This window comes from Mya arenaria, chromosome 5 (genome assembly GCF_026914265.1).
Source record: "Mya arenaria isolate MELC-2E11 chromosome 5, ASM2691426v1".
Lineage (NCBI taxonomy): Eukaryota > Metazoa > Mollusca > Bivalvia > Myida > Myidae > Mya > Mya arenaria.
In genome coordinates this window covers 19,383,381-19,392,747 of record NC_069126.1, presented here as the reverse complement: position 1 = coordinate 19,392,747, position 9,367 = coordinate 19,383,381, and the positions used below count along the sequence as shown (strand labels likewise).

The following is a 9,367-nucleotide window of genomic DNA, read 5'->3' as shown; positions in this document are numbered from 1 at the left end:
AAATTACTTCAGCCTACTACGTAATGAATGGCCATGCGCTGATAATTTATTATCTTGCATGTTCAGATTCAAGTTCACATGATACGATTGAAAGATCAAGTGCTGATAAATAATTATTTAACAGGTTCAGTTTCTTGTTCACTTAATATGAATGTTTGTATATAATATAATGTTCGAACATGCCCAGTAGCCCAAACTGTAACGATGACCCATTTAAGAGACACAATGTTCAGCATGTTTATTTCCTATAAAATTTTGATCATTATTTCCATCAGTTTTTAAAATGTGTATACAAGCCTTATACGATGGGTCTCTTAATATCAGTATCATCATCATCAACATTGTCATCATCATAATCATCATCATCGTCATCATCATCATCAGCAGCAGCAGCAGAAGCAGCATAATCATCATCATCATTATCATCATCATCACCATCATCATCACCTCCACCACCAACAACAACAACAAAAATGCCATAACAACTACCACAGTAGTGCATACAATTAGTAGAGGTAGCACAGATTTTAATAATTGTTGTCCAATTGTAACTGTAAATGAGATATAGCCCCATCCCGTCTTCTATATACGCCCTCTTTATTGGAAAGCTTATGGAAACGCCTGATGCATTGCTATTTCGAGCCCGGCAGCAGTATTACTACTGAATATGACATTGAATTTGGGTTGAGTGGGCAAACAAGTACTCGATTAAGAAAGATACCCTTGGTTAGTAGTTTGTGCAACAAGTGCCTCCCATCAAGAAGCTTTAATTTCATCCACCTTTTACTTAGATTTCTTCCCAAACTTAAGTGAGAGTATATAAAATTTGATTAAGTAACATTTGTTTGGATCCTGTAGTATTTCCTTTAATATTTGCAATACGTTTAAAATATTATAAATGGGTTTAAAAGTGGTTTTAGTAACTTTCACCTTGTATCGAGGATTTAGCCCATTTATTGTAACGCCATATTATGTAGCCAATATGACGGTGATAACAACATTTATATATAAAACGTGTCGTTCTACGTAACTTGGTTAAGTAATCTATTGTTCATATATCGGTCTGCCTTCTGCGCATGCGCGGAGTTATAATGGTTGACAATTAAGACTGAGGTTGTCTATAAAGCTTACGTCATGAGCTAAAATTTAAACTAGATGTGTAAACAAAACAGCTATTAAATCATGTTGGTTCACAATTAAAAGTTTATTATTAAAAGTTTGTGGCAATATTAAAAACAAAATGTTATTTACTTTTTTTTTAATATGCATTTTTATAATATAAACAGCCAAGCCAATCAAACGATTTCAGTTGATCATCATGAAGAAGAAAAGTAACAAAGTTCATCCCAGTACAGTATGAAAATATACCTAGGTAATCATAATACTCTAAGTATCAACATTTTGTTTATTTTAAACGAAAAGAGCCATAAACGTTCATGGTTCAGTAATTTTCCATTTTCGGTACAAACTTCTATCATTTTTATTTGCTTTTTAACCTATTCTCAAAGCCTTGAGAATTTACCATCGCCCGACACTCGTTAATTCAGGCTCATGTAATAGCGGTTTAATTTCGCTCCGAAAAACATTGTGACTACGCAAACGATTTTGGGTTAAATGCGAACACCAAATAAGTTCATTTTGACATAATCTGGTGAAAGGATTCACGGCCTGCGGCCTCACTACGCTCGCTCCATTTTTTGTTGATTGCCAAAATTATGTCTTACATAGATGAAGCACTTTTGTTATATTGCTGTGTATTCAAAACAGTTTAAATGCATTACCACAACGCGATCCTTATTTGTATGTTATCATACGCAGGAGACAAAAGAGTTAACAATTACAACAGTTACAACATACAATTCAGTATTAATGCGACATTGCATCCCATTTATTAATCACATGATCAGTATTTAAGTATAAGGAGAAGTAGAAGTAGAAGTATAATTATAAATACAACTATAAACATACCTGTAATTAGATGTACCGGATAAAGACTGGGGAGGACCCTCAACCGACATTACTATAAGTTTCCAAGTGAACTTTCATGTCAATATGGTATACGGAAATATCAATAACACTAAAAAGCACGCATTTAGTCTAGCATTTGCTGAAATGTTTCCGAACCATCACATCACGTTTTTAAGGACTTTGGCGAGGAGGAGCACTAGCTAAGTTGCCTCCTAAAGAGCAAATACTCTTTAAGTTTCTCCCTGCTTATCACAGGTTATTTTAATCGCTGAGAATGTTTGTATTTATTTAGTGATAATATTACACCATCATATGAGTATCATGTGCTGATAACTTATTATCTTACATGTACAGATTCAAGTTCACCTGATACGATTGAATGATCATGTGCTTATAGGTTATTATCGTACAAGGTCAGTTTCTAGTAAACTTTATATGAATGTTTGCATATAATAAAATGTTAGAACAAGCCCAGTAGCCAAAACAGTAACGATGACCCTCTTACGAGACACAATGTTCAGCATTTATATCTTGTATTACACTTGTATCATTGTTTCAATCAATTTATTAAATGTCTGTACAAGCCCAATACGATAGACCTCTTAAGATCATCATTATCATCATCATCATCATCATCAGCAGCAGTAGCAGCAGCAGCAGCAGCAGCAGCAGCAGCAGCAGCAGAGCAGCAGCAGCAACATCAGCAGCAACAGCAACATTTTTCAATGATATTATGCGCTTGTCAAAAACAAAAAAGGAAACATGAAGGCAAAACACAAATCGATAAAGGACCGTAATTTTCAATTAAGCTCAAATGGACTAATGTAACACAATTGTATGATGACCTCCAACCATCGTGTAAAATATACGGTCCACCGTATGAAGGGTATATCATCTATAACAGAAAATCAAAACTTGCCATAAAACTTTTACCAAACTTTCATATACGGTCAAGAGTGATAATTTGTAATGAGGATATTAAGGAGTTATAAATCATAATTGAGTGATGGCCTTGGACAACTATAAGAAGTTTGATATCCGTTGAATAAACGTTATTAGAGCTAACTTTGCCTTAAAACCTGAACCAAATGTTCGATCGAGGGCCTTAAATTGTATATAGGATAACATAGTGTTATTTAATATAATCGCTCGATGGCCATCAACCATTGTAAGAAGTATGAAGGAAATTGAATAAAGGGTATAGAAGTCATAAGTAAAGTCCCAACCTGCCCTAAATCTTTTTCCTGATAAAATTGCCCTTAAACTTTAATCTAATTTCCCAAGTCAATCAGATGTCGCCCACAAACAAAATGTTCCCGACTTCAACTTGCAAATTTGGATTGAATTGATTGATTGATTGATTGATTGATCGATCGATTTTTTTATTTTGTAAGTGAATTGCTTTGAACAACTTAATGAGTGTTAGGGTGTGAATGTGTGTGTACGTGCATGCAGCTGCACATATTTTCCGTGGAGTATCAGACCTATTTCAGACATTCTGCCACGAATGTGACGGGGTAAAAGGCCATTTTATATTTCCCTCTGTTACTTTGGTGATGTTTGGTTAAATTGCCTCCGCCGTGTTACTATGCCACGCTTTTTGGCCTACATCATCAAGATGGCCCTTGGCATTTTCTTTTACATAATTCTACAAGAGTTCCTTCCTTCTGCATATGTTCCTGCATCAAGTTAAAGCTTTTTGCGGTATTAAACATTGTTATGATACTTCTTGTGACGTTTAGCTCTTCTTGAGGCTTCTGTCGAGTAAGAAGATACTCCGTGTTTGCACTGGGTGACACAGGCTTCCCAGTAATAGTTGTTAACGTCAGACTCATTTAACACGGCTGTAGGATTCTGTGAATATTCCAAGGCTCGTAAACACTGCCAGAAGTCCGGCAATTTATTTTTAGTTTTACATACTTAGGTACAGAGTTCACTTATACAAGCAATTTTAGTTTTAAATGAACAATATTCAACTGGAAATGGACTGAAGGCGTAACATGTATTATTAAATACTGTATAAAGTTAAACTTTACACCCAACACATTATGTCAATTGTGTGATGCCTTTTTTAGCTCTTTCTATGTTACCCATCAGAATTGTTGAGTTTTAAAACATATTAGCAAATTGAGAGACTGCAAATCTTAATTTGAGCAATGCATTAATGGTGTATAAAATTGTTAATCATATCTTGACTATGAAATTTATTTAAATATTCTTTCAGATAATCTGAGGACATAATTATATAACTAAATTAAGAATATCCGCCCACTCATTACAAATACATACTGGCAGATATGCACGTATTCGAATTTCCCACGAATAACGATATTGTCAATGCTTTGATAAAAGAGATTTAAAAGATAAATACAATTACTAATTTGCCCATGTTTTAATAAATATAGAGCAAGATATCGAAAGAGGTATTATAGGGTTAGACCAAGTATGTTGATATTAATGGAACTGTTGAAGACAGAAAATAATACCGTGTTAAGGAACCTTAGTCTGTATTGTTAACGTGCATTTGAATATAGAAATACTATCTTAAACAATATTGTTCATTAATATTTATGCGAAAAGCTACAGTAACAAGCTCAGTAGCAAAAATTTAAACATAAACCCGGTTTAATGGCACTGGTTAAACGCCAAAGACATAGAACATAAAATCAAAAACAAGAAACATGGAAGAACAGCACAAAACTCCACAAACAGCACAGTGAAGACATACTTTATATAAAAAAAACTAGGTATGTTTATCAAGAATTGTTAGGTACCGCCTTGGAACGGTCTGTAAAATGTAAATTTACTGGGGGTTTAAACCAGTTTATGTGCACAAACCTCACAATCCAAACAATCCTTAATAAAGATAAAACGCAAAAGGTTAAATTTATCAAAGTATGCATTAACTTGAGGAAACTTAACAATAAAACAAATAATAATTAACTTATAGGTTAACCCTAAGTACTTCTATGATTAGAGATCCCAACTCTATCTGTAAAAGTGCGTAAATATGTATATTCTAAATGTATAAAGTGCGTAATGGGTGTAAACTATATGTATAATGTGCCTAATTAGGTGCGATCTAAATGTATAAATTGCGTAAATTGGTGTGGAGTAAATGTATTAAGTGCGTAATTGCTGTGATCTTAATGTATAAAGTGCATAAATAGGTGTGGTCTAAATGTATAAAGTGTGTTATGGATGTGAACTAAATGTATAGAGTTCGAAATGGGGGCAGGTTAAAACGCGTGATATGGGGATTAAACCTAATGTATTACCATAACATGCAAACTAAGTTATATATATATATATATATATATATATATATATATATATATATATATATATATATATATATATATATATATATATATATATATATATATATATATATATATATATATATATACTACAGATATTAAGGTGACCATATATATATTAATCTAGGCATTATGGGGACCGTTGGATTAAGGCGACAAAAATTGGTCTCCTTAATATTTTCAGTCCAGATTTGATGTATCAAATGTCAATAAAAATGTCCATTGACAGTAAGTTGATAAGCTTGAATGTTTATTTACGAGATCATTTCATTGTTTTAAATATTATTCTCTTTTAATATTAAAAAAAATATTCTTAAACTTTTGTGTTAGTATATTTGTGTATCCATAAAAATAGCTATTAAGGCGACCAGGGAAAAAATCATAATTTTGGTCAAAAATAGCTATATACTAAGCATTTTTTATTTGTTTTACTTTATTTAAAGCTTATTGTATATTATCCCGAAGTTTCATTCCATAAAAAAACAGAAATGAGGAAATTCGATATTTCGTGTACCATCAGCATCCAAATTTTCAAGTATACAGAAATTTAACTTTCCGGAATATAACGGAAATTTTCGGGTATCTCCGTGGTACCATCTCCGTGCAATTATGCAGTATGGCGTTCATCTCTTACAGAAAGAGAATGGTAACTTGGTAAGTGTTTAAAATACATATTCAACGTTTTTTCGTTTATTTTTATGACTTTTGTACAGTTGTATAAATCGTCCACCCTTTCGATGAAAAGCAAATGATTTATCCGGATTTTGTTCATCCGAAACTAAATCACTAGTATCAACATCCGGTGTAATTTTTGCTTGTATTTTGGAGAAACTAGATTGATTTCTAGCAAACTTGGTTTACCACTACTGTACATTGTCGCTTATTATTATTTGGTATGTTCCAATCTAAAAAATGATTTGCTCCCATAACATCTCAGATTTTAATAAATAAAAGACGAAAGGATACAAATGCCTTACATTTTGTTTGTCAATGTCATGTCATTAGTCAGTCTCATCACCTTTGAATAGCAGAACAGAACGAACACTATCACCAATTCGTATTGTGGCTTTTTGCATGTGTCTTAAATTCTCATATTTGATAATAAATGCAACAATAAAATAGTTCCCTTATTCTGCCACAGTTATGCACCAGTCAATTGTAACAATGGCGCCCAGGTCTTGTTTATACCGGGGATAGCAGGGGAAATGGGCCATGTTTTTACCTTCCAGGTGGACCGGCAGTGCTGAGTGAATGCGGTGTTATTGTTTTTGCGCTGATAACAGGGAATGGGCCTTACCTAGGATGTCCCCAGGGGCATTTGACGGGGATCTGGTCATTTCGTAACCTTACCATTTCGTAACTGCTGATCTTGGTTATTTCGTAACCATTCTGTTAGTCAATTCGTAACCGTCAAGTAATCAATTGACCTTTCGACAGCGGCTTCTAAGCCACGCCCCCTGATATCAAGGGAGCGAACTCTGTCTATGTCCGTCAAACAAACGAGGAAGTAATGGCGTCTCGCGTCGTTTCGCTTTCCGATATTCCTGACAAATTATCATAAATGTGACATTACAATGCGAAAAAAATAGAAGTCAAAGGAATTTGTAACTGGCTGCTACATCGGAAGGCTCGATATATCTTTAGAAAATGACGATATCTAACATTTACGGGGTGAAATCTATCCAAGTCAGAGAAAATCGGATAGCCGCCATGTTGTCAACATTGACATCGATACAAAGGAAAAGCGTGTGTGTGACGCATACTGTAAATGCAAACAAGGGTAAGTTTAACTTTTAATAACACCGGTCCTTCTTACAGTATTGTTGAAACAAAGATTAAATCATCGCACAATATGAGTAAATCATAAATGGCCCGAATGGGGAACCCGGAAGTGACATTAAATAACAGTTACTTGCCAGCTATACAGTATAACCTTGTATTCTATAGTATGAGCAGAAATGGTTTATTGGGGTTATGCATAAAAAGTTTCAGTTCTAAGCGATTGAACTCTCCCCCTTATGAATAATAATGTAATAGTTGACAAGTGACAATCGTGGGTGATACCAATCTGTAACTTTTGCATTGCTCAAACATTCACATGCTTTGATTTTTGTTCTTACAGAAATTGTGGAACATGTTCACACACTCTGGCTGTAAAAGTAGACCTGGGAGGAAAAGTGCCCCCGGTGTGGGGCTCGAACTCACAACCACCAGAACACTAGCCCGGCGCTCTAACCAACTAAGCTGACTGGGCAGCTGGTTCTAACCCACACACACTACCCTCCCCCCATTTACCGGTTAAGGCTGGTGGAGGGTCTCCTGCTATTTACCGTTGACACCATTAAAGTATTCTGATTGATGGAGATAAGGAAGTCCCCTTATTATTGTCTTCAACAAGCCTACCGCCACAGGGGACCTAGCATAAGACCGGAAACCGCCCCCCCCCCCACACACACATGATATTTGCCAGTCCAGGCAATGTCAACCGCAAGAGAAAACCAGTGATGACAAGTTTTACAAATAAACGGTAGGACCTATTTTAAAGCTTTTTATAACATTTAGTTTTTACTTTGCTGTACAAAAGTAATGGACTATTTGTCCAGAGAAAAATAACAACCACAAAACATTAGCTAGTATCTTGTCAATATTTCATTATGTAGAAAGCAAACATCAAAGGCAGTAGCATTTACAGCTAGTATTAAAATATTTAACAATACATGTAACTGATTTATTTTAATATTGGCATCTTTTATTTATTTCAGGAAAGTGTGGTCTTTTGAAGAGAGTTCTTGAAGTTGTTCAGCATGTTGTTTTGATGGATTCTTGGAAGGATGTACCTCTATGATGTTAGCTCGAGTTCTCGAGTATAACACCAGTTGTTGCATATTTAATATCAGATTTATTAAATACATTGTTGTTTTGCAAACATTACTTAAACTTTGATATTTCTTTGATGTTTATGTATGATATTGTAGGTGAATATCTCTTTATTGCAATGGCAAATATATTTTAAAATATATAGCTTTAGCAGAAGTTATTTTTCACTGTTAAAGCTGCACTTTCACAGATTGATCACTTTGACAACTTACACAGGATTCGATTGCATTTATCATGTTTTGGCTCGGAGAAGTTTGCTTTGTGATTTATATATTAGGTCTTAATTTAAAGAATGCCAAAATAAGCCGATTCTGAGACAAAAAGTGTCAAACTAGAATTCTGTGAGAGTGCAACTTTAAGAATACTGTTAATCGAGTGTGCATGTGATCCGGACTCTGAACATTGGATGAACTATCATTAAATATTGTAGATTTACGTAAATGGCCCAAAATATAAGAATAACAATGAAAATACATGCATGTTTGACTTGTTCTTTATTCATAATAAGTCTAAGTCTTTACAGCACATGTTTGGCAGAATCAAGTTCTAATGAACATAATAATTGATTTAAATGTACAGTGAAATAAATTGTTTTATACAGAAAATAAAACCTTAACGATTCAGACCGATCTGTTCTCGTTTTGTTTTGGTAACTCAAATATTTATCTGAGTTTTGGAGGAGGCCTAGCTGGTGTGAGCTGGTCAAATACAGTAGCTGCTTGAGGGTCAGTGTTTTCTTGATTGGATTTCCCGTCGACAAAGTGCTGATATGAACATAAGAAATCTATGAAATGTGTCGGAATGACAGCTACAAAAGCCATTGTTTACATAGGAACCATACGAGTATATGAGATTCGGAAGCATGCGATGGTTCGGACAAAAATCTAGTTGTACGATATTTCCTGATTTACTTTGAAAGCAAAGCAGTTTATAAAAACTACATAACGGTATCAACAAAAATACCTCTATCTTGAATGAAATCAATCGTGTCCATGTTGAACCTGATATTAAATGGCCATTAATGCCGATTTGACAACACAAGCCAAAGCATAAATGTACGATGTTTATAGTGCCTTAAACAACGTCAAATGTTTCCTAGAGTAAGCGACAAAATCTTATACATTTTACCCTGTCTGAAAGGTGAAAGACTAAGCGAAAAAAACATATAATTTTTATGATACTTCGCGCTACAAATCTTACAT

At 34.2% G+C, this 9,367-nt stretch overlaps 1 long non-coding RNA gene across 1 annotated transcript; it reads left to right on the top strand.

The window, feature by feature from the left end:
* The first annotated feature begins 6,674 nt into the window (after window positions 1–6,674).
* Window positions 6,675–8,644, top strand: LOC128233499 (uncharacterized). Its single transcript, XR_008260705.1, has 3 exons — window positions 6,675–7,068; window positions 7,411–7,815; window positions 8,051–8,644. It is a non-coding gene; the product is annotated as an uncharacterized LOC128233499 (long non-coding RNA).
* The last annotated feature ends 723 nt before the right edge of the window (window positions 8,645–9,367 follow it).